This window comes from Pogoniulus pusillus, chromosome 22 (assembly GCF_015220805.1).
Source record: "Pogoniulus pusillus isolate bPogPus1 chromosome 22, bPogPus1.pri, whole genome shotgun sequence".
NCBI classification, from domain to species: domain Eukaryota; kingdom Metazoa; phylum Chordata; class Aves; order Piciformes; family Lybiidae; genus Pogoniulus; species Pogoniulus pusillus.
The window spans coordinates 11,766,433-11,789,811 of record NC_087285.1 but is presented as its reverse complement, the minus strand read 5'-3'; the positions used below and the strand labels follow the sequence as shown (position 1 = coordinate 11,789,811).

General features: G+C 37.2%; 1 long non-coding RNA gene across 2 annotated transcripts in view; it reads right to left on the bottom strand.

Annotated features, from left to right (window-relative positions):
- The window catches only part of LOC135185207 (uncharacterized), a 71,069-nt gene that overhangs the window by 5,144 nt on the left and 42,546 nt on the right, over positions 1 to 23,379 (bottom strand). The gene's annotated exons all lie outside the window — the stretch shown is intronic.

The window sequence follows — 23,379 nt, the reverse complement described above, 5'->3', positions numbered from 1 at the left end:
TGAAATAATGAAGTTTGCTGTTCTCTGAACGGAACAGACTATGTTTAGGGTTCAGACTTCATCTGCGTAAGCAGATTTTGGTGATGCTGTGGCAGAAAGTTAATATCATCTAGAAATGAATAGCTAGGTCCAAGGTAACAACTTCAGGAAAAATAAAGCCTGTTTATGGCCTTCTGCACTTGGAGGAATAAAGACTTTTATTTTAAGCTAAGATATCCATGAGAGAATCCAATAGCAAGTACAAACACAAAAAGCATAGTAAAAATATAGAGACGAGAAAATAAAAGTTAATTATATTCCAGAGAAAACAGTGACCTTTTAAAATGCAAGTGTTTTCTTGCAAACAAAATTTCAGTTACTTTACAAAGAGAATTAAATTAAATCATATTAAAAATGTCACAGGTAAATCAGTTTATTATACTTGTGAGAGATCTATTGTTCCATTTATAAAAACTGAAGTGCACCTTCAGCCCTTATTTGGAAGGATCCTGTAGATGAAAAGTCTTAGGCTTCCTACTAAATTATAGAATCATGGAATGGTTTGGGTTAGAATAGACCTAGGAGATGATCTAATTTTAAGCTACCTGCCATAGACAGGCACACTTTCCACTAGACCATCTCCATAGTTTATTTCCCATGCTACAAGCCTTTGCATGCAGATGTTTAAGTTGGGCCTCCTACAAAACTGATTTACTGTTTGGAATCCCTCTGCATTTCTCTCCTACAGATCTGTGATCCCTGTCCATGCTCTGGTCATCCATTCCTCCCACTGGCATCAGAGTGGTAGGAGTGGAATGGAATGAAGTTCTCCTTCCCTGGCAAGTTTAGTTTAAAGTCCTCTTCACCATCTTGGCATGACTATGGCCAAAGATGCTCTTCTCCTTCTCTGACTAATGGAGCCTCTCAGGTCTCAGTAGATCAGGTTTCTCAAAGTAAGTCTCATGGTCTAAGGAGTCAAACCCCTGGCTATGACATCAGCCTCTTAACCAATTGCTGATTTGCCAGAATCAACTGGCCTTTTCAAGCCCCTTTTCCTGGACCAGGGGGAATGATTGATAGAAACATAATACTGTGTTTCTCTTCTTCAAGTCCAGATTTATATTGAAAAACATTATCTGTTGAATATGCAAAAGAAAGTTCATGACCTTTAAAAGATCTGGAATAGCAGACATGAACTAAAATATTTGCTTACAAATCAGCAGACCATTTGAATAATTCATTCCAGAATGTTGAATTACTTCAGAAAAACATATTTTAAAAGGGTGCTTTGCTTGCAAGAGAAAAACACTCTTACACAGTATAAGAATGGAAAAGATTTTCTCATTTAGACTCACATAAATTTTCTATTGATTATCAAAATGAGAAAAGGGAAAATAAGTAATAAGAAAAGATGAATATAGCTTTAATTCAACTAGCATGAAAAACATTAGAAATATTGATCCTTCCACACATAATTTCTCTTAGTGGCATACTGAAATCTGATGAGATTTATTCAGCCCTTAGCCTCTGTAAAACTTTCAGGTAAATGCTCTAAGCCTAACCATAGATTCAGTCATTTTGCTGTAAGAAGCCTAATCTTACTTTGCCTTCAGGAAGAGAAAAAACAAACAAACCAACCAACCAACTCTAACAAATAACCCCCCAAAAAAACCCAAACAAACAAACAAAAAAAAACCACAAAATAACTCAAACCCCCAAACCTACCAACAATAACCCCTCTCCTCCAAAAAATATTCCTGACCAAGACTTCTCATTTCATTATTAAAATGAGACACAAGCACAGAGAAACATCTACCCAGATAATATATTTATTCCAATAAAAATAGTAGATGAGGCTATAAACTACTTGAAAGACCTGTTAGAGAAGATTTAGCATAATTGGATACTTTAGTGTATTAAAGAAAAAGTAGAGCAGTTTCTTCTCTTTTCCCATAATCTCAAATATATTGTTAAAAACATCAGCATCAGTGGATAGCTATGTCACAAATACATCCCCAGCTGCAACGAAGTTAGAATCTATACTTAGGCCTGTAGATCTACATTTTTCTTTAGTTTCTTCTTGTTCAGGAAGAGACACTAAACCTCTGTCTCTAAAGCTTTCCTTTGACATATATTCAATGGTTTAAAAAAAATCCTACACCTAAAATCCCACATAACTTGGAGAGTTACCACTCAGTCATCTATGCAACTCTAGAATTCATTGTTCAGATGTTCTCCAGAGCACTGACAACTCATTTTCGTGTGTTGGACAATTGGGAGGGAAATGGCCCTTACACTGCTCTGTTACATACCTGGTTTTGTGGTTAGATCCCACATGCCCATCTGTATGAGCTTAGATGCACCAAAGAAATCCCTGCTCAAATCTACCACGCAAGCACGTAACTGTTGTAGAATATTGTAACTTGTGCTAGCAAAAGCAGCCTTAAAACCACAGAAGTGTCTGCTCCTTGTGACTTGCCGCATTTTGTCAGGGATCTCGCTGGCTCCGCTGAAGCTCACAGAGAGCCAGAGATGGCAATGGAGATACATAGATTAGCATAAGAGAAACACAGGAGAAAGCTGCAAAGTTTCTTTAAGAGGTAATGAAAATGTTTTTCACTTCTGAGATTGCTGGACAGGTACACACAGAATTGCAAAATTATCAGTTCAGTGATACATTTGCTCTGCCAACACAATGTTAAGGTGCATTAAAAGTCAGTAATATTCATCAGTGTGTATCTCACACCTTGTGTCTGCTCCAGCATTTAACATTAAAAATACCAACTGGATATACCAAGTTTTTAAGTCATGTTCAAATGTATCATACTAGATATTTCACAGTAAATACTGAAAGAAGAGAAAGAGTTCAGTTTTATGAACTTTCTTAACATTCCCCAAGTATTCTTTGTGAAATATCATGCTACCTGGGTATATTCTGTGAGCAGGTGAAGTTTGAAATGCTTTGCATTTTCAAACTCTCCAGCAAACTGCCTGGCCCCATTAAGGAGGTAAGTACTACAAACGTCACCTTAAGAGAGCAGCAGCCCTACTTGTCTCAAGCGATTTTTGGTTTGGGTTTCCCTTGCAGCTTGGGGGATGATATATAAAGCTCCACTGCATTACTTCTCTTCTGAATCAAAAAAGTCCCTTTAACTCACATTAACAAAACCGATTGCAACCTATAGCCTGGGTCAAAGCTCTTTCAGCCTATTTATTAAAGTAAATGACCATAATTTTTGGCTGCTAGCAAGCAAGTATGTTACTGCATTGCAGAGCAATATGCCCATGGGCGGCGAAAGTCCCTGGGTATAGTTTCTATGGCCCCACGATTTCCCAGTCATTGACTAATAATGTTACATAAAAATAAGATTTTTCTGGTTCAAGTATCAATAGCTAAAACCACAACACTCTTCTAAGCAAGTATACTCAGCTAATAATACAAATTCTATATTGAATTGAGTTTTACAGACTCTTCTGCTGCCATATGACGTGCACTTCACAGCTGATCTGGAGATTTTTATCTACATCATCCGAGTTTGCTCATTTTAAGACTGAAACACATGGATGGAGACAATGATGAACAGGAAAAGTCAACCAAAAGAATGAGAAAAAGGCAAGCAAGAAGAGACCTGAACAAATTCACCAGGTTTAAGTTTCAGAGTATAACAAAGTTAACAGTTCTGGTGTAAAAGGCAACATTTTTGAGATTACAACATCTAAACAGACAGAGGAATGCTATCATTACAGAGAAGAGGGAAAAAAAGAAAAGATACAGGCTATGTGAAGCCTAAATCGACACCTGTATAAAGTTTACATCAAAAGACATAAACTGAATGAGAATCCTTTGAGATCCAGTCTATGCCTTAATCACAAATCTGTCCTTTCTATGGCATAAAATGAAAAATCCCTCCACCTGCCTGTCAGTTAGTGACAGCATTATAAGAGGATTAAAGATGAAAGGTTTTACAGAGGTTTCTAAACTGCAGATCTTACAGATTCTTTGCTTTCTCTCTCATGAAGATTTTATATTTGTTCTCACTTTGTATTTCAGTTTTCCTAATCTAAAATGAAAGTCATTGAGACTGAAATGTATGTTTTGCTCTTTATGCACCGAAAACACAGCAAAGAAAGCTGTCAGTGAAGATCAAACTGTGAAAACAACAAACTGCTTAGAGAGAGCAAAGAGAAGGTGTGAAGAGGATTCTTGCATAAGAAATAGAAATAATTAAAAAGAGCAAAAAGTATGCAAGGAAGCAAGCAAACCAGACTATTATGCAAACATGGAAGTTTTCAGTTTAATTAAAAATATGTGAAAAATCTTGTTATCCCTCACAGAGGAGCAGTTAATATCTTCTGCAAGCACCCTTGAATAGATGAGTGTTTTCAAACAGGATCTGCAGTCCTTGTAATGTCCCAAGGGACTACTCATGGAGTAAAGAATGACACAGTGTAAATCCAAAAAATATTCAAAATGCTGTCAATTAGGCAGCTCAAGTTTATTTCCCTTTTCTTGGTATCTCAAAGTTATATAGAGCTCTAATAAAGTTTGTGGGCAGGAGGAAGAGGGCTAAACAAAACTTCATTATGGATAAAAACCTGTCATCCCTTGTCTGAATGTGCAAGCCTGGAGAAGAAAGTGGTATAGAGACCTGTACCTAATCAGCCCACAGAAGTGGTCTGTCATATTACATGGAACCAGCAGTTCCTGTTTCCAACACAAGTTATGCTCTTATCAGACTGGCTGATGGTGTACTTCAAGCCTGCAAGTAAAGTGGATCAGAATGGAATTACATCAAGTCTCAGTAACAGTGGAACAGTTCAGATTATGTCATATGGTCATCAGCCAAAATATCTGATCCATTTTCTATCCAAATTCACTGTGAAGCTTGAAAGATGTGGTGGAAAATTAGCAGTTGTGTACTGTGGCCATACAGTATAAAAGCAGAGCTGTCTCGAGCCAACATGTTCTGACTGCATTTTTTTTAATTGTTTAGTTTCCTAGTTGTAAGTCTTGTTGATTGCTTCTCCACATTCCAGTGTTGGTGTTAAAAAAACCCTAGGGGTGTTGAGAGATGGTAAGACCATCTGTTTTGATATTTTCCAGATTCTATGTCTCTATTTTCCTAACATACTATAGCTGTTGCCTGAGATTGGATAGAAGCTTCCTCCACTGGGATTTGAAAAAGATATTGCACTATGTTAGTAATTTGTTTGGGATGACAATCTCCTATGACTAGGAGGAAACCTCATTTTACCCACCACTGTTTCAAATAATGTCTCTTCTTGCAGAAATATGAAGCATCATTCTGACAGTGATAGTTCCAAAGACTCCAAGATCACATTGATTTTTTAACATCTTTCTCTCTTTATATTTCCATCACTCCCTGAAGCTTTGACATCAGTTTCTAACATTTCAGACACATTTGTTTACCATTTTCTCTTGAATGAAATGTCAGCAGGTCATATCCATTGTTCCACTACATTATAGCTTAACAGTACTAAATATAAAGTGTTCTGCCTCTACACACCTTTCTATTCCAAAGTCTCTGGCTGAAGTAGTATCCTGACTTATCACAGAGCACTCTCTAACAGTCTAAGATATCTTAAGTTTATCACAGGTTGCCTAAGGAGGGGACAGAGGCCCTGATCCCTGGTTTGATTCAAGGTTAGGCTTGATGGGGCCCTGAGCACCTGATCTAGTTGGAGATGTCTCTGCTCAGTGCAGGAGGGCTGGACACGATGAATCTTTGAGGGTCCCTTCCAACCTGATGCATTCTGTATTTCTTCTGCAAATTACACTCCTATCAGAAGACTTAGACTCAGTGATCCAGCATTATTTTTAAGTGAAAAACAAACTGCAAGGACCAGCCAATTTAGTCTTTTCTCTCTAAAATATTATCTTATTATGTAAGTGAATACAAATGAATACAAATCCACTATGCTTTTCATCTCTGTTTTGAACTCAAAAGTTACATTCAGAAAGGTTTTAACCATATTCTTTCCTTAATTCCTGCTTCCCACCCCCCAGAAAAAAAAAATGCTGATCTTGCCTCTGTAGTATCTCTGCAGGCTCAGAGTTGCCTCATGTAGTGTGCATATTTGAAACTTGAACACTACTTATCATCAGAAAATACAATAAAATAGGTCTAGCTGAATTGCAGAGCCTGGCTCTTAGACTTCTTAAAGATAATGGAGATACATGCTAAGTGCTGCTGCAGGCAAGCTGGCTTTATTCAAATTTGCAATGAGACTAAATCAGCACTATTGCTAGAAAAAGTAGGACTCAAAAGCATAAGACATTTAATTAACCTTTCATTACAGAGGACTGATCCTCCACAGCAGGGATCATATAAGTCGATCCTACAGAAATTGGCACTGCTCCCATCTGCTCTGTGAATGAACAGCAAACTTCACAGTCCTCACCTTTTGGGAGCAAAAAGTTCAGACACATATAGAAAAGTGGTTTTCAGAAAGCTTTAAACTCTGGCTGCAGTCCAGGAAAATGGCCCTTTGTAACCATCTGTGTACAAATCCATTAGAGAGGGACTGAAAATCATAAGTTACTGAGCTGTCAGTGACCTAGAAAGGGCAGGAGAGTATTGACAGGTCTGCTGGTGTCTTGCCTGGAACTCACATTGCAAAATGGACCACAGTCAGAAAGATGAGTCACTGTAGCTTTTTCTACAGACAAACCTGAAATCATTTTTGCAGATGAATACCTAAGAATACTATGTCAAGCTAGCTAATTTTGTCTTCATTTTTCATAGCTTCTGATCTCCACAGTTTCTACTGCTTTCAGATCTGAAATTCAGATCACTAGAAGTGACCAAAAGAAGTTTCAGGCCAAGAGTACAGTAACATTAATGTGCTAAAAATTATTACTCATGCATGATAGGAGAAAGAGACTTGCTGAAGAAATTATCACAAATAAACACTCCCTACAAAAAGTATCTAAAATATTTCTAAAAATCTGCCTAGAATACTTGCATAACAGAATGGATATGAATGAACAACTGCTGCATGAAAAGAACAGGGTGTCATTTTGGGTGGAAAAGAAATGATGAGTTTTAAAATCCCAGAAGATTGTGTTTGAATCATATTGCCATAACTGCCCTTACAGATAAGCACAAACATTCTAGAGATTACAGATTGCTGGTGAGAGAAGGGCTTGTTGATCTAAAGGGAAGTTCACCATATATATAATCTATACTGGACACAGGTTTCCAGTTTCCCTCTCCACAATCAGAATTACTGCAAATAATGGAGTCAGTTTTCCAACTTGCGTTTCAAGTTGTCTTTGTATCCATTTTCTCCAGAACTACATAAGCAAATGAAAAAGAGATTTAAAACTAGGTCCTGTGGAGTAACACATTTTGTGTTTATTTTTCAGTTGGGAGGCATATTCAGAAGTCTAAATCATTGCACTGATACTGTTGGAGCATTTTTAATTCAAGCATCACTTCTTATGTCTATTTTCACAGATGAAAATACTGTGGCATGATCCAAAAATTATACTCCTTGACTAAAATCCTGACGATTTTACTACCTTCTTGGAAAAGTGCAGTTTGCTGCTCATGGACCTCTCCCTACCAGATACCTTACCCATTTATGTCTGCTTTCCTTTTGAAGTCCCCTAAGAAAGAAAAAAAACCCAACAAATAAGGAAAAGATACCAGCTTCACCACTACAAGCCTTCCTCTTTCATTACTCTTCCTGACACAGGAAAAGATTTTATTCTGTTGAAGGCGACAAACTATACAAGGCAGTCTAATTCTCAAAAGGTATTTTCTAAGAGATTCATTACAATTAGAAATAAATAAAGTAACAGCTGTGGAGGAGGACTGAAACCCCTCTAAGATAAAGCATTCAGTAAACCAGTAACTGAATTCTCAAAAAAAAAGTTGTCCATCCTCAAACAATTAATTTTTTTGTATTGGCTGTTAGCCATTAAGCTTTCATTCCCAGCCACATTTGCCAGGTTCTTTTTGCTCCATGTGCCCAGACCTATTTTTCAAACCCCTTGTCAAGGATTTAGTTCCTTTGATGTGCCTGGCTTCTTTTCAGTCCAGACAATTCCACAGAAAGGCATTTTCCCAAGCTGTTACACTTCATTATCATAAAAGACAGCTTTTAGCTAGCCCACTCATACATCTTCCTACACAGCACCAAGATGACCGTAGTTGGTACAGTATATGGATAGACAGATGTAGCTGCCAAATTCAGAGTAGTTATGTTCCTGCTAAAATTCACTTACTGGCAAACAGATGTATCAAGAAGAAAGCCCAAGAATCTTTACTCCCACTGTCTCATAAATATCACTATCCATTTGGAATAAAGAGGGGGTTTGGCAATACTAATTGTTTCCTTTCAAACCATCTATCTCTTCATTCAATACAAAACCTGCCCAGCAGCATGCATTTTTCCTATGTTTCAACAAATACATATCTTTTTTGTAATCTTCTCCTTTGATATTAGATTTCTTCTGCTGACAGATATCAAACCTCTGTTAATGCTTATTAGAAACACATCTCCTTTAAGACACAGAGAAAGCATTTTGTTGCTTTCATACAGAATAAAAGCAAACTAAGAAAATGCCTCAGTGTCTTTCCCCTCATTTGGGCTCACCAGAGCCATGACAACAAAATCAAGAGTCATAACATAGTAAAAAATGTAAAGGCAGAAGGCATTCCTTTGAGTTAAATATTTGGACTCCTGCCCTAACAGAGGCTTGGCTACATCTAGCTATGTACTTCCATGGTCTTAAAAACTGCATTTCTATGCTGCCTTTTTTTTTTTTTTTTTTTTTTTTTGGTGTCTTTAAAAAGACTTCTCTCAACAAATCTGAAACTCCACTTCTATATTTTCCACTCATAATTGCTCATGACTTTGGAGGATTTGTCATTTTAATCTTCAGACAGAAATAATTCCCTACCTCTTTTTTATAGTTGTTCCAAATTCTAGGAGTGAGATTTTTAGGTTTTGGTTTTCTTCTCATCTAAGATCTTTCTTAGACATCTGCATTTGTTTTGTGTCTTCCCTGATGGGCAGCAGTTGAATATGGATATAGTCCTCTGATTGAGAGACAGCTAGCTGTAGTATAGGTTACTTGGACACAGAAAATATTAATTCTTCCCCTATCTGTAATCACAGAGCAGATTTCCAGTCAGTTCTCATTTTCAACTGTAAGGATAAAGAAAAATACCAGAGAATTAGAAGGATGCTTTTTGTCTCCATTCTTATCAAGGAAAAAGGCAGGATCAGCAGCAGCAGTGTGGCTGGCTCTCTTTCCTCCCTTCTGGCAAAGCATTGGCCGCAACTGCATCTGGTGCCTGATGATGGTAAGAAAAGGCCTTTTGCAGCCACCCCCACCTGATGTGGGGTTTGAAGTCCCGTTACAAATAGTAATTTGGCCTTTGCTGTTTTTCTACTGACCAAGTAAAATTAGTTAATATTTAGCTTGTAAACTCTTAATTTTCTTAAAGAGTTGTTATGAACTATATAGTCAGTCATTTTTCCTCTTCTCATTCTCAGGCTGATTTCCTTTACCAATTGAAACGTTTGATGTCTTGGCATAGAACTCTGAGTTGTTCACTTGGAGTAGATATCACAAGTGTTTCATGTTCAAAATATGTATGAGGTGTTAATAAACTAGGTTAACACAATCTGATTTTTTTTTAATTTCTGATTAGGTGCTTCATATAAATAACAAATACTGCTTAAAGTGAGAGCAATCTCAGTGCTGCAAATTACATTTCAATTGCAAATGCATTTCTGTGGACTTTTAGCATAGCATTTAAATTTAATGCGTACACATAAAGTAAGTTTCTTGTCTTAATAATTAGAAGAAAGTCAACAGAAATAAGAAATCGTAGGCAAACTTTATGAGAAAGTATTTTTGGTTTTGTTTCTCTTTCAAGTGAAGCTCCCAGTTTGTTTGGTTTTTTTCCAATAACACCCAATGATTTGTATCTTAACGTTTATGTAGCTTACTGAGAGGTTAGGATGGCTCACTCCCAGGCATGACAATGCCTTCACTCTCCTTAAAGCAGATACATTTACGTGCTGGGACAAAGCTCTAGGCATTCTCTGTCAACCACTGAATCAGGGAGTATCATGGCAAACCCTCAGATGCTAGTGCCTGCTCAGTCACCACCTTCACAACTGACTCACCTCTGCCACTTTCTGAAGCTGATAAAAGTGATTCTAAAATGTAACTTCTCTGCCTCTGGGAAATACCACATGTCAAAAAACTTCCATTAGAAAATGCTGTTAAATTGTGGAAGCTGAGCCAGAACTTTAATATTCAATAACAAGGTATAAATACCTCTAGAAAGTAGAAACTGGTAATAGTTCTAATATCACCTGCTGCATCTTCCCTTTAGTCTTTGGTTACAAGAAAGAATATCAACATATCTGGGAAATGAAATCAAACTGAGTCCCCAGTTGCCCTGTCATGATATAAACTCCTATCTTACTACACGGAATCATAGAATCATTTTGCTTGGGAAAGACCTTGCAGATCATCGAGTCTAACCTTTCTCCAAGTCTACCAAATCTAGTGCTAAACCATGTATCTTAACACCACAACTCTGCATCTTTTCAACACCTTTAGGGATGGGGCTTCAACCACCACCCTGGGCAGCCCATTCCAGTGTTCAAGAATGCATCCAGTGAAGAAGTTTCTTTTAATATCCAATTTGAATGTGGGGGATTAAGATTATCTCAAAAGAGGCTTTCCTGCTAATAAAATCTCCTATTTAAATATGATCAGTACCAATAGTACTAACAAGGTGCTGAGTTCAGCAGTGCAGAGCAGCATTAAACTGTGTTAAAAGTCATGTCATGATTTGAATAAATGATTTTTCAACCTACTATTTTACACTGATTAGCTTCCAATCTCTCTTAGTGCAACGGTACTGCATTTCTTCCTTCTTGCTCCCTGCTCTGTTACTTCCAGCCTGATGACAAGATATCCATTCTTTCCTGATTTTGTGTTACTATGTCATAATGGGAAAGAATATCTCTGACCTCTCCTATACAGGCTGGTATCATGAATGAAAACCTTCTCTGGGTATTTGAAGAATTGGAGGAAATTTCTTTTACTCTGATGAAAAGTCAGTAAGGATCTAAATCTCTTTCTACATGGGAGAGTCCTGGAAGAGCAATATTAGAATGAAACTTAAGAAACTGCAGAAAATAAAGAAGTATTTTATAACAGTAAACTTTTTAGACTCATCTAGGTACTATTATCTTCACAAAACACATGTTGTCTGAAACTATTTTACAGATTTACAGATTTTACAATTAAATTGATTTGTTCAGTTCAGATAGTTAGGAAAACTACCCTAAAGAATGTTGTTTGTTTGGGTTTGTTTTGTTTTGTTTGTTTTTTGAAACTTATTCTTACATTTCTCTTGAATCAAATCAAACCACAATGCTTTAGTGTTTTTATGGACTATCCCCTATTTAATAAAAATTATGATCATATATATATACACACACATATATAATGGATTAGTAAATCTTGTAGGTAAGTAGATTTTGTCCAGATGTACCCAATATTCTACATTCACATCAAGACTCCTTGGATGTTCTTTGTCTGTGTGCTTACTTCTGAGCTGCCTTGCAATGACTCTAGCCTATGTGACCAAACAAGTCACTAGCCCATTGCTCAAACCCCTTTGTCATTTGGGAAAATACTCAGAAGAGTAGTTACTGCATTTTGTTTTATTACTGCAGTCTATAATACTTTACTCTTTGTCAGTACTATCACTTCTAGATCACTGTTTCTACTTCTGTGTCTTTTCCCCTGATTTGCTCATCACTGGGGAAAGTATTTGCTGAATTTTGGGGAAAAGGACTATACTTTCCAAATATATGTTAATATATAATTGTTGCTGGTTTAACAGCTACCAGAAATTGAACTTTGCTTCCAATTTCCATTTTCTCTCATCCTTACTATTGAGCTGCAGCTTTTACCCATACAAGAAATAGTTTCTTTTCTAGCTGTGGTTAGTATGTTCCATAACCAGAGCAGAGACAAACTGTAATTGTGAGTAGAAGCAAATTCTTTATAGTGCTAACTAAGAACAGACAAACAACTCTTCTATCACACAAAGAAATACTGTGTTTGAAAAACAGATCAATAAAATGCAAATGCCAGAATTCTGTTGCATTTTATGAATCACAACCCTTAAATACAGCATTTTATTGAATCCCTGTAGTGCCACTCTTTCAAAATACAAGGTGCTCATTCACTCTCCCCTCCAGTGAGATGGAAGGGGACAACTGAAAGCGCAAAAGAGAAAAAATGTGTGGGCTGAGATAAAGACTTTTCAAAGGTAAAGCAAAAGCAAAACAAAAGAAATTAATTCACTTCCTCCCTTTGGCAGGCAAACCTTCAGCCATCTTCAGGAAAGCAGGGCTCCACGATGCATAACAATTAAACATTAACAGAACTCCATTATAGCTCTGAATGTCTTCTTACCCCATCTTCTTCCACCTCTTATTACTGAGTGTTGATATATGGTATGGAGCATCCCTTTGAACAGCTGGGGTCAGCTGTCCCAGATGAATTCCTTCCCAAGTAATAGTGCACCCCCTGCCCACTCACTGGAGGGCGGTGTTAGAGGCAGAAAAGGCCTTGACTCCATGTAAGCAACTATCAGCAATAAGGAAAACATCCCCAAATCATCAATGTTGTTTTCAGCTCCTATGACTCTATCTGAGCCAAATCCAATAAAAGAATCCATACTGTTTGTGTTCAAGAAAGGGCAGTGGTGTCAGAACTGCTTCAGCTGGTAAGGAAGCAACTCAGAGAAGCAATGCAGTGCATCTTACACTTCTGTAGCTGCTTTCTTAGAGTCCATAACAAAGCCATTATGTTTATGCACAGATAATATCTGGACATGCTAGATTAATTTTATGGGGTTACAAAATATCTCATAATTCAATGTTATGCAAATAAGTTGCAGCTCTTGGATATCAGTGATGCCTTGAGTTAGAATATCTGGGTGCTCATTGCTTATAGAAATAAGCCACTTGCAAGTCCCTTAGAAGAGTATGATATGTAAATTTGCATTCAGATGCATCAGTCACAGATAATTCACTTGAAGTTGTTTTTCTCTAACTAAACCGTTTGGGGCAACTGAACTAGAGGTTGTGGTTGTTTGAGAGAAACATGGATGCCAACAAGGTTAACAATTGCAAATGCATAAAATACATTCAAACATCAAGTCAATGCATCTTTATCCTCCTTTTCTTCATGCTCTTTTTAAACAGAGTACCTTCTTAATCAGTATTTGGACTGTAGCAAAAGGAAATTCTGGAATCAATGCACTTTGATACTGAACTTGCAATAATTTTACACCTCTATTAACTACGTTAGAATAACTTAAGAGGTAATGTGCATTACAACCTGTGAGAACATCTGCACACTAACATTTATAATCTATCTGGAAGTCAGAGCAACCTAGATAAGCACAATAAATTTCAAATTAGAGGGAAACTATTACAAAGTTTGCCGACCTTCACAGTTATAAATCCTGTTTGGTCAGGGCTATGCCTATTTTGTAATATATCTGTCACATGAAAAGTCTACTGTGCACTCTCAGGCCAATAAATCCCAGCCCATTACTTCTGTAAACAATTTTTAGAATTTTGCTCTAGACAAACATAAGAGATTCTTGTTTTTAAAAGAAAATACACTTGGAAAAATAGATCCTCTTTGCAAGAGAGTAAGTATATAGAAAACACTTATAATTAACTCCTTAGAAGAACTGCTGTCACTACCAGGTAATATGTACCTTTTGTTCCTCAGCTGCCTTAAAGAGTAGTGCAATTTTCTTTGATTTTTGACATTTTAAGTTTTAAGTTTTGGGGGTCTTTCATCTTTTGTGAACAAATAAAAGCTTCAGTCACTTTTCTAGCATATTATACTAACACAACTTCAAATATGTTCATGCTGTAGCTTCTAAGTTAGCTTCTATACCCACCACGCTTAAGTCTGTGATGGTATTAGATGCAATAGAGTTGGTCTAAATCTATGCCTTGTGTAGCACCCATGGCCATCACAATTTGGAAGGTGAACTTACTGTAAGTGTTTCTTGTAAAACTCATCTGAGTTAAACCATTCCTCAAATATTTTTCAATCACATAAAAAAAGAAGTAAAAAAGAATCATCTGACTAGAAGTGTGTAAATATGCCTGGAGATACTTAATACTAGCACACAAGAAAACCAGTGCTAAACTTATTCTGACTTTGGGGTTTTTTAAGTTTTTCACTGAATCTGGGGCCTGGTGCTCAAGTCAGCTCATTTTGGTTGGATTGCAGGGCAAGTGCTCATTTTCTCAGTAATGGGACTGCACTTTGTCAGTATAAGAATCTCTTTGGTGCTTAGAGTTGTTTGCCTGCTTCAAGAAATATTTCTTGTAGTAAACTTGTGTCCCAGGTGATTACTAAGGAGGAAGTGTTTTATGAAAATATTGAAGCCTTCTTGCCCAACACATTTTACCTTGAATTGAAAAAAAAAAAAAAAAGTTTTAAACAAACTGATAGATGGTTTAGAGTATTTTGATACATACTTTTTCCCCCTCATCTACCTGTAAATAGTCCAATTATCTTTAAAGCACGTACAGACAAGGATGTACAATCCTAGTTGTGAAACTTCTCACAAGTTAGTTATTTCATAATATGCACAGGAGAACATTGATAACTGTAGCTCACAGACTATGCTGTTCATAGCAGGGCAGTACTGTTTTTGCTAGCAGGTTTTCTCATCTATACATAGCTTATCTTTTCAAGTAAGCATTATGTCTCAGTAGTTGACTATTTAGGTGAGTCGTTAGCCATTCCAACCCTCATTTGCAAGACAAAATTCACCTTATTCTCTGTCAAGAACCTGCAGATATAAACACACTATCTACCATCAGGTGATAGAAAATATAACAGAACACAGTAAGTCTCTTAATTGGGAATCCAACCTCACACAGACATGATGTTGGCATCCATAAACTACTTATTAACCTATAATGTCAACTTCATTCAGTTCTGGGTTGCTCTTTATGTCAAGCAAATTGGTACTTTAGGTATGGTACTTTACCATACCTAACAAGCTACAATAAAGGACACAGACAAGGGTAACAAAACAACAAATTGACAAGACTTGCTATAGGCTTTCTGAAATCAAAGAATGAGGACATTTTTTACAACACTGCAAATGCAAATTGGCAGATAAATCAAGGAAACAACAATTAAAAAATCAAATTATGACATTAACATTGCAAACTGTGGACCTGGAAAGACTTTTTTTTTTTTTTTTTTCAGGAAAGCCTTTCACAGTAGTGAAATTAATACACAGGTTCAGCAGTTATGCTCCACTATTTGTCATCATAACTATGCTCCTAGCATGCTTCTGGGTTTGTATCAAAAGCAAGATCGACTGGTTAATCACTACATCCAGTAATGCAAATACCACCTTGCTCAATCTTCACACAGTTTGACTTTAGCAGATGACTTCACACATTGAGAATGAATTAATTTTTCATGCCCACCTGAACTGTATCTTCATGTGAGTTTTCTGATATTTAAAAAACAAAGGCAAAAAGTAACACAAGTAACAACTGTTAAGACTTGAGACAGAAAAAAAAAAAAAAAAGCAAATAAACACATCCTGAGGGTTACCTGAAATGAAAACTAATATTCTATGTATATTGGAAACAGAACAGCAGCCTGTAATAATCTCTTTATTTCCCTTTGCCAGCTTATTCAAGTATTCAGTACTGGCAGGCAGAATTGAGTATGCCTGGTACAGTTACACCTGAAGCAGTGCTCACTGGAAGCCAGTAAGTGCCATTTTGCAGCCATTGCATCACAAAACAGCTGAGAAGTATTTGCAACTAGAAGCAAGATTGTAAATTCTGGATACCTTCCAAAGACAAAATCCAGTTGTTTTTCAGAAAACTAATTATGATTAAAACAAGTCCTAACCCCAAATCAACTCTCTTAAATAACATACTGCAGTTTAAAATGCAGTTGGCTATTCAAAGAGCCTCTGGTGGTAGCAAGCTACAGCCACAGAGCTAAGAAACTAGCATTCCACTGGCAGCTGAAAATCTGAGTTTGTTAGGTAGCAAACACAGATGAAGGAGTTGAGGGGAATTGTCACAGACTATCAGAGTGCATCTTTGAAAAACAATCTGTAGTGCTCCTACACAGAAGAGAAGGTACTTGAGAGCCTTAAGTCAATTTTCTTACAACTGTGTGAGAAACTGTGCAAAAAGGTCATAAACTGCGAACATAGTGATGTTGTTAATATCCTGAATTAAATAGCCAGTTGAAAAGGTCAAGGTTAGAGTAAAAGGATAGCAACAAACATGTAATGAAAGCTTCCCTCATAGGAAAGCAGTTAGGGCTTAGAAATACTATCTATTCCTCCTCTGTTGCTCATTCTTATGACTGTCCATAATTACCTAAGACATCAAACTATGTATTTTTCAAAGACACAGTGAAGAAATTAAGTCAATACTGACTCATGGCTGCTTCAGTGCATCTCAAGACTGCCTGTGATTTAACTCTGCAATCAAAGCTACAGTATTTCTGAAGTAAAAAATGCAGAGCACAGACATTTTCTAACAGAATATGCTGGAATGCTACAGAGAGGAAAGTGTTGTGGGCAGTTATGAAAGGCCTTTATTCTTGATTCCAAATACAAGAATATATCCTTAATTACTTAAGAATATCTTATTGTGCAGTAAGAGGCCAGCAAATATTTAAAGCTACCCATTTAAAGTAATTTTCAGAGTGTCACACTTTCTCTTTATAAAAGATTGTAAGATAGTTTCAAACATATATTGATTGAAATATTATTAAGACAGTGAATTTCAAAGTGGGGTGAACCTCAGATTGGCAGATGCTGATATGTAGTCTCAGATTGCCATTTAAACACTCATCAGAATGTGACTGCTTTCAAGAGCTGTTTTTTTTTGCAACGGATAACAGCTATTTAAAGACACCAAGCCTTACTTGCCAGTTTAGGAGGCAGGAACCAGCAGGGGGTAAACACAGCAACACTAATCCCAGTGGTAACAAAATAAACATTGGAAAAAGTGCCAGTCACTTTGTTAGAGCAATTAAAGGCCTGTGTCGCAATCCTCCAAAACACTTGCCATGTTCAATATGAACGTGTGGGTCCCTTCTCAAAGGCCAAGTACCCTAAGCAAATACATTTCCTGACAGAGCAGTTCCATTAAATTAAAAATCTGGCCTTGTGCTTGTGAATTTGAAGTTCAATAAAACTATCTGGATCTGCAGTTTTCACTCTATATACTATCTTGCCTTCGTGTGCATTGCATTAGTGTCTATGTCTGAAGCACTGTGTTTTGCCTCCAGGATGCCAAAAACCTTCTACCCCTAGTTGACTCTGCAAGGCTGTGCTTCAGTGGAGCAGTTTTCACTCAGAAGCCTTTATTCATGTCTACACTTTTCCTCACTACTGTGCTATAAACCTGGGGCATATTTTGTGTATTAATTCAAAACCCTCTGAAGAGTGCACCAATACAGACTGCACTAGGGTTCTTTGTAACTGCTAGGTGAAAGGGTGTCTTTTTCTTCTGGTGGTCTAAACTTGAGTCTCAACAACTGGCAGTCACAGTACCACAGTATCATCAGGGTTGGAAGAGACCTCACAGATCATCAAGTCCAACCCCTTACCACAGAGCTCAAGGCCAGTCATCTTCCTTGGAAAAGTCAAACAGTATGTAACACATTCTGCACACTCACAAAACTTTGAATCATTCACTTTTCTTGTAGATGCTCTACCTGGATATGAGCAAGCACAAAACAATAGCTAAAATTGCCTTACACTTGCAGAACTTCAGAAAGGAACCAGCTCTCCCTGTCTTCCTATCTCCCTATCTTCCTAATGTTGCATGCTGGATCTTAAATTTCTCTGGAAATTTAGAATGTTTGCATGAAGTTAGCCTGATACATTTACATCTCCTTTGCAACCACTCTCATTGTGCATATTCATAAAACAAACAAACAAAAAGCCCAAAGACCCAAACCACCCAGGAAAAAACACTCTTACAAGAAACCTCAGAAAGCTAACATGGGAAATGTATCAGTAAAATCTACAGCTGTAACAGCTAAGAAATTTCCAATGAGCACATACACTGGAATAGCTTGGTGTGACAGCTGCATTTGTGTACACTATTAACAGTTATTTTTCTTGGTGAGTTCAAAAGAATTATCATGTCACTTAAAGGTAATAGTAAATCCTTAAATTTGGCAGATTCTTGTCAAGTCAAATCATATATTGAATTTTTTATATACTGAATTATTTAAAAAGTCATGCATTATTCTCTCCTATCTCACCTCCTGCAAGCCTGAAATGTTCTTTCAGGTATACTTATGTTCCAAAAACTCTACTTTCATTCTTCCCTGGACTCCACAGAGCTGAGGTTTTTTGATCACAGCCTGCACAGAGACAGCTGAAGAAACAAGACCTAGATTCAGAATGGTTACAAGTGGATAGCAGCATAGCCATAGAAAAGCTGTGTAAATTATATTGTGGACCTGACTACTTGAATCCAGCTGCAGAACCAGATCAGTAGTTCTCATCTGTTCCTTGCTCCTCCTGCTGCTGCCAGGAATATCAGGCTGTAAGCAGTGTCCATTGTTCCCAATGCCACAAGTAGCTGCCAGGAAAAGCCACCCTCCAGTCAGGGCAATGGTCCTACTGTCCTGCACCACCACCAGCAGCATCACAACGTGGGCACGAGATGGGCACTGGCTGTTTGGGTAAGTTGTGCAGCCAGTCAGGTTTACCACATACAGACAAAGTCGGGTGGAAAGCCATCATCCCCTCTTGTCAGGCTGCCACTCTCAACGGCCATTTATCTTTTGTCTAACCCTTTCTTTTTCAAACACTTAAGCAAGAAGCCAAGCTGAAGGTGTACATTTTGAGAAGTCAAAGAACTCAGTTGGTGAGAGACTGTGCATTCTATCTGCATGATACAAGCTGAAAGGGCCAAGTGCTTATATTTGGTGCGCTCACCAAAATCTTGAGGTGCCATCATTCCCAGTAAATGAGGCAACACAAAGTGACTCTCTAGCCTCATGACAGTGTGATTTAATTTAACATAATCTTGGTTTGTATTTGTTGGTTAGAATTAGATCACCATGCTGCCTCTTTTCCTCGAATGACTGTAAGAGACCTACAAACCTTCTTAAATTTAGAGTAGCTCTTAACAGGAAGATTTTTCTGTGAAAGGAGTTAAATGGTCTTCCCCCTCCCCCCATGTTATTTTCAGTAAATTCCTGCTGTTCCAACATTAAATAAAATTTGGTATTAATGAATTCTGTCTGTAGGTGGCCAATTGCATTTCGTATCACATTTTAAAAGTCACAAGCAAACATGTTTCTCTAACCTCTCACCATCTTTTTCTCCTTTAATTAACATATAAGTGATTGTTGCATTAGAAAGCAACTCTCTATAGCACTAATTGTTTCTCAGGCTGCTGAAGCAACTGTAACTGTTTCTTTATTCCAAGTATTCAAATATAAGGGTTTTTTCCCCAGTTTGCTTCCCTAGAAGAGTAGTAATCTGATATTGTGATAACTCTTCTGGAAGATTGAGCACAAGATTTTGGAAGCCTCTTCAACTATATGCAGTAGTACAGAAACAGAACAGCTGAAGAGCTTGCAGTACAGCTGTCTCTTGCAGTAATCATTTATTCCAGCTGAATGCTAACAGCAATCATTTACTCTACCTGAATGCTAACAATCCTTTCTTGAGACACTTTGTCACTATCCTTCTACCTACCGTCTGCAGCAAAGTCAATACAGTGCTTCTCATAAGATTAAGCATGCACTCATGCTAGCATGATTCTGACACTGAGCCTGAGTCAATAACCCTGATTTTAGTGTCCTATGTCACAGACTAAATCCATGGCTTTACGATTTTCTGTAAGCCTGCTTCTCCACTCACACCTGTCCATGCCACCGCTTTTTGACACATGCTCTGGTTATCCCATGAAGAGCTACACTCAAGAGCAAGACTGCTGCAAGCTGCACCTGTCCCTACTGTCTGGTTAGCTGGGTACTAAGATCTCAAAGATCCAATACCTATCAAAAGCACCAACATAACAGAATTTTCTCTGATTTCTTTTATGTTTTTATTAAATAAAACCTCAAACAATAAACAAAAAAAACCCCATACCAACCAAAAAACCAACCATCTTCAGATAGAAATTTTCTTAGCTGAATTTCCAGTTTTTAAGCAATAAGTTCATCAGAACAAATGTCAATTTCTCGTGACTGCACCAATGTCAACAAAGCACATTCTCATCTTAAATTATGTACTTCATTACTCATTCTTAATCTTAGACATCTTTGTCAATTCAGAGAATAAAGATATTGAAATATCTGTTAGTCACTGTCATTACCTAGAAAAAATCAAATTAAGGCTATACTGCAGAAAGAATCAAGTAGACCAACAAAGAAGGAAAGAAATTCTTTCATGTGAGTAAAGTAGAAGTTTATATAACTGATAAAGAAACACTTAGCTTTCAGTCTGAGTCACAGGTGCTACAGTACAGGTATAATACACACAAGACCACCTATACATCCTATTGAAATTACAAGTGACTCTTATCTAAATTGTTTACCAGGTGGGACAGGAGTTTTCTGTCAGAAAACAGGTGACTTGTGCTGTTCTCTGCCCCTGCCTAAAGCTTAAGCAAAGTTTAGCTTGCAAGTGGCATATCAATTAATCTATTTCTGCTATTTCCAGCTGAAAATCTAATTTCCATTCTATATTACAGGAGTGAGAAATACATTTGTTCTTACGCCTTTCGAAAACACAGTATGTTCCACAATGGGATGGTGATAGCTCATTGCCTAGTTAACCATCCATGAACACCAATACTTGGCAGTGAGGCATGCCCCATTCAGGGCTGTTTAGAAAACACTTCGAATAACATTAAGCAAATAAATGCAGTACTTCATAAAACATTAATGCTTGTCAGAGGCAACAGAAAACATTACCACATAGAACACAACAATGGGTTTCAAACACCCAGAGAGAGAGATGCAATACCAGCTTCATTCCCAAACTAAATATGCCTTGGAGATTTATCTTACAATGGTCAATAAAGTAAGAGGTTTGACAGGTGGCCAAGCTGAGGCAGTCTTTTTTCATGTTCTAGCTGAACATGAGCCAGGTAGGAAATAGCCTGCTTCATGAATGAATGCTTGCTTGCACAAGTTTTCCCTATAAATGTGAGTGACTGGTCAATAACAGGAAGAGGTTCCCAGTCAAGAACTAAGGTAAATAGACTTGAAGGTATCTTTCACATCCTTGAACTCTCTGCTAATATATACCTAATAAGTCACAAGTGCATCAAGTGTCCATTTACCTCAGAAAATTATCATTTAGGGGAAAAAATGGGGGGGAAAAGCAACATGTCAAAACCTACGCAGCTGCCATTTTTATTTCATGGCAAGTTTCTCACTGTTCCTCATTCCCCAATGGTTTATAGACGTACTCTGTGACAAATTACTGAAGAGAATTCACTGCCTTTCATTTGCATCCACAAGGGAGTTTCTTATTTCTCTGTAGAGAAGGTAAGGCCTTGATGTGCAGAGCTTGTCCTCCACCTAACATGTAAGGGTTGGAGAAATAGTCCTACACAATTTACATTTGTAGAAATTAAATGTGTCTTTATTTTTAAATTGAAGTATCATTGTTAAGTCTTTTAATTCTCTGAGCAGAAGTTGTGCAAAGCTGAAAAACAGACAGGTGGGAAGCAAGCACATTTGTGAGTTACTCTGTAGCCAAAATATAGTAAGAAAGCCACTAGAAGGAGGGCACTTTTGTCAAGACCAGGTGGTAGTGTTCTTCTGTGTCTAAGAGCATTATCATCAGGAAGTACTCTGTGCCACAGAATTGTGTAATACCTTTATGAATTCAGGCACCCTCCTCTATGCTCATTATAAATTGTTAAAAAACGCAAGTCATTTCCTCATCAATATTCATCTGTCAAATACTGTGACCTATTTACTTCATTATATCTGGTAACTAAGGATGTAAATGGTCAAGAGGCGAGAGGGAGGGATGGTGAGTTGATAAGCTAAGTCCTGTCCTGTTTAGATGCATCTCACCAGGCTGACAGGCTACCTTTCATACATGCTTTCTTTTTTAGGTCATTTTGTTTCTTTACCATGAGGTTAACTCAGATTAATAAGCATGGTTTTGTCAAGGTCAATAGATTTCAGACTGTGGCCTAAATTCTCAATTTCTTGCCATTATGTTTCCTACTAAAATCAGAGTTTAAACAGAAAATCAGCATTTCAGACACGTGAGTCATGACCTATTTCACTCCCCTCAAGGGTGCATCATCCACTTTTCCTGTTAGCTAACACTGACTCATTCTGTACTTGTCACTCTTTTTTAATTTCTTAAAAACATTAACCAAATGAAAACACTGTTTAGGTAGAGGCTTGTAAATCCAAGAACATTCTACAGAAGCTTTGCATCCCATTCCAGGTAGATTCCCTGCCCCCCCCCCTTTTGTTTTAATTTATTGTACTCGCTTTTAACTTTAAGCCCCTCAGTACTCCAAAGATTTTTCTTCCTAGAGCTCACTTCTGTAGTAACATCTAATTCACCTGCTGCTCTGCTTGCTCATGTAATGATGGTTTTGCCTTACAAAGACAAAATTTGGTTCAGTGACTCTTGGCTACCTTAGATGTATTCTAATCACTTGCAGTTCTCTCCCATGTAAACACATTCCTAAGGGTTAGATAATTTGCATTGGCAACTTATTATTATTATTATTATTCCTAGCCAGTTCCCCCTTACTGAAATATTTTTGTTTCACATTTTAAAGTACTTTGCAGCAAAAATATTAATTTCTCTGTATGAAAAGTTCAGTAGGAGTACTAAGTCCAGTGCAAAGAATTTCTGGCTTGGATTTATTTGATTTGCTACCAACTGATATCTTGGTAATATAAATCCTTTCAAATCAGGTCTGATACCTTGCAATATGAATTACTTGCACCTCTAGTGTGAGGTTATTTGTTCTCATTTTGTTTAGTTTCTGAGATACCAGGTAACCATATTGTTAGCATCATTTAACTTCTGATTCTGTGAACATTGATGTTAATACTCAAACTCATATCTTTCATTGATATGGGCTTGTGAGGCTTTTTTTAAACAGATGACTCTGATTAGAATTTATCTGAGGGGGCTGGAAATCAATTTTTCAAGAAATAAGGGAGGCATTTTTGTTTATTTGGGATTTGTTTAAAATTTGCTCAAGGAAATTCAAAGGAAAATCAAATTAAAAGGATGACAAAACATTATACAGTGCAACATATAATCTATATAAAGAGCTGGG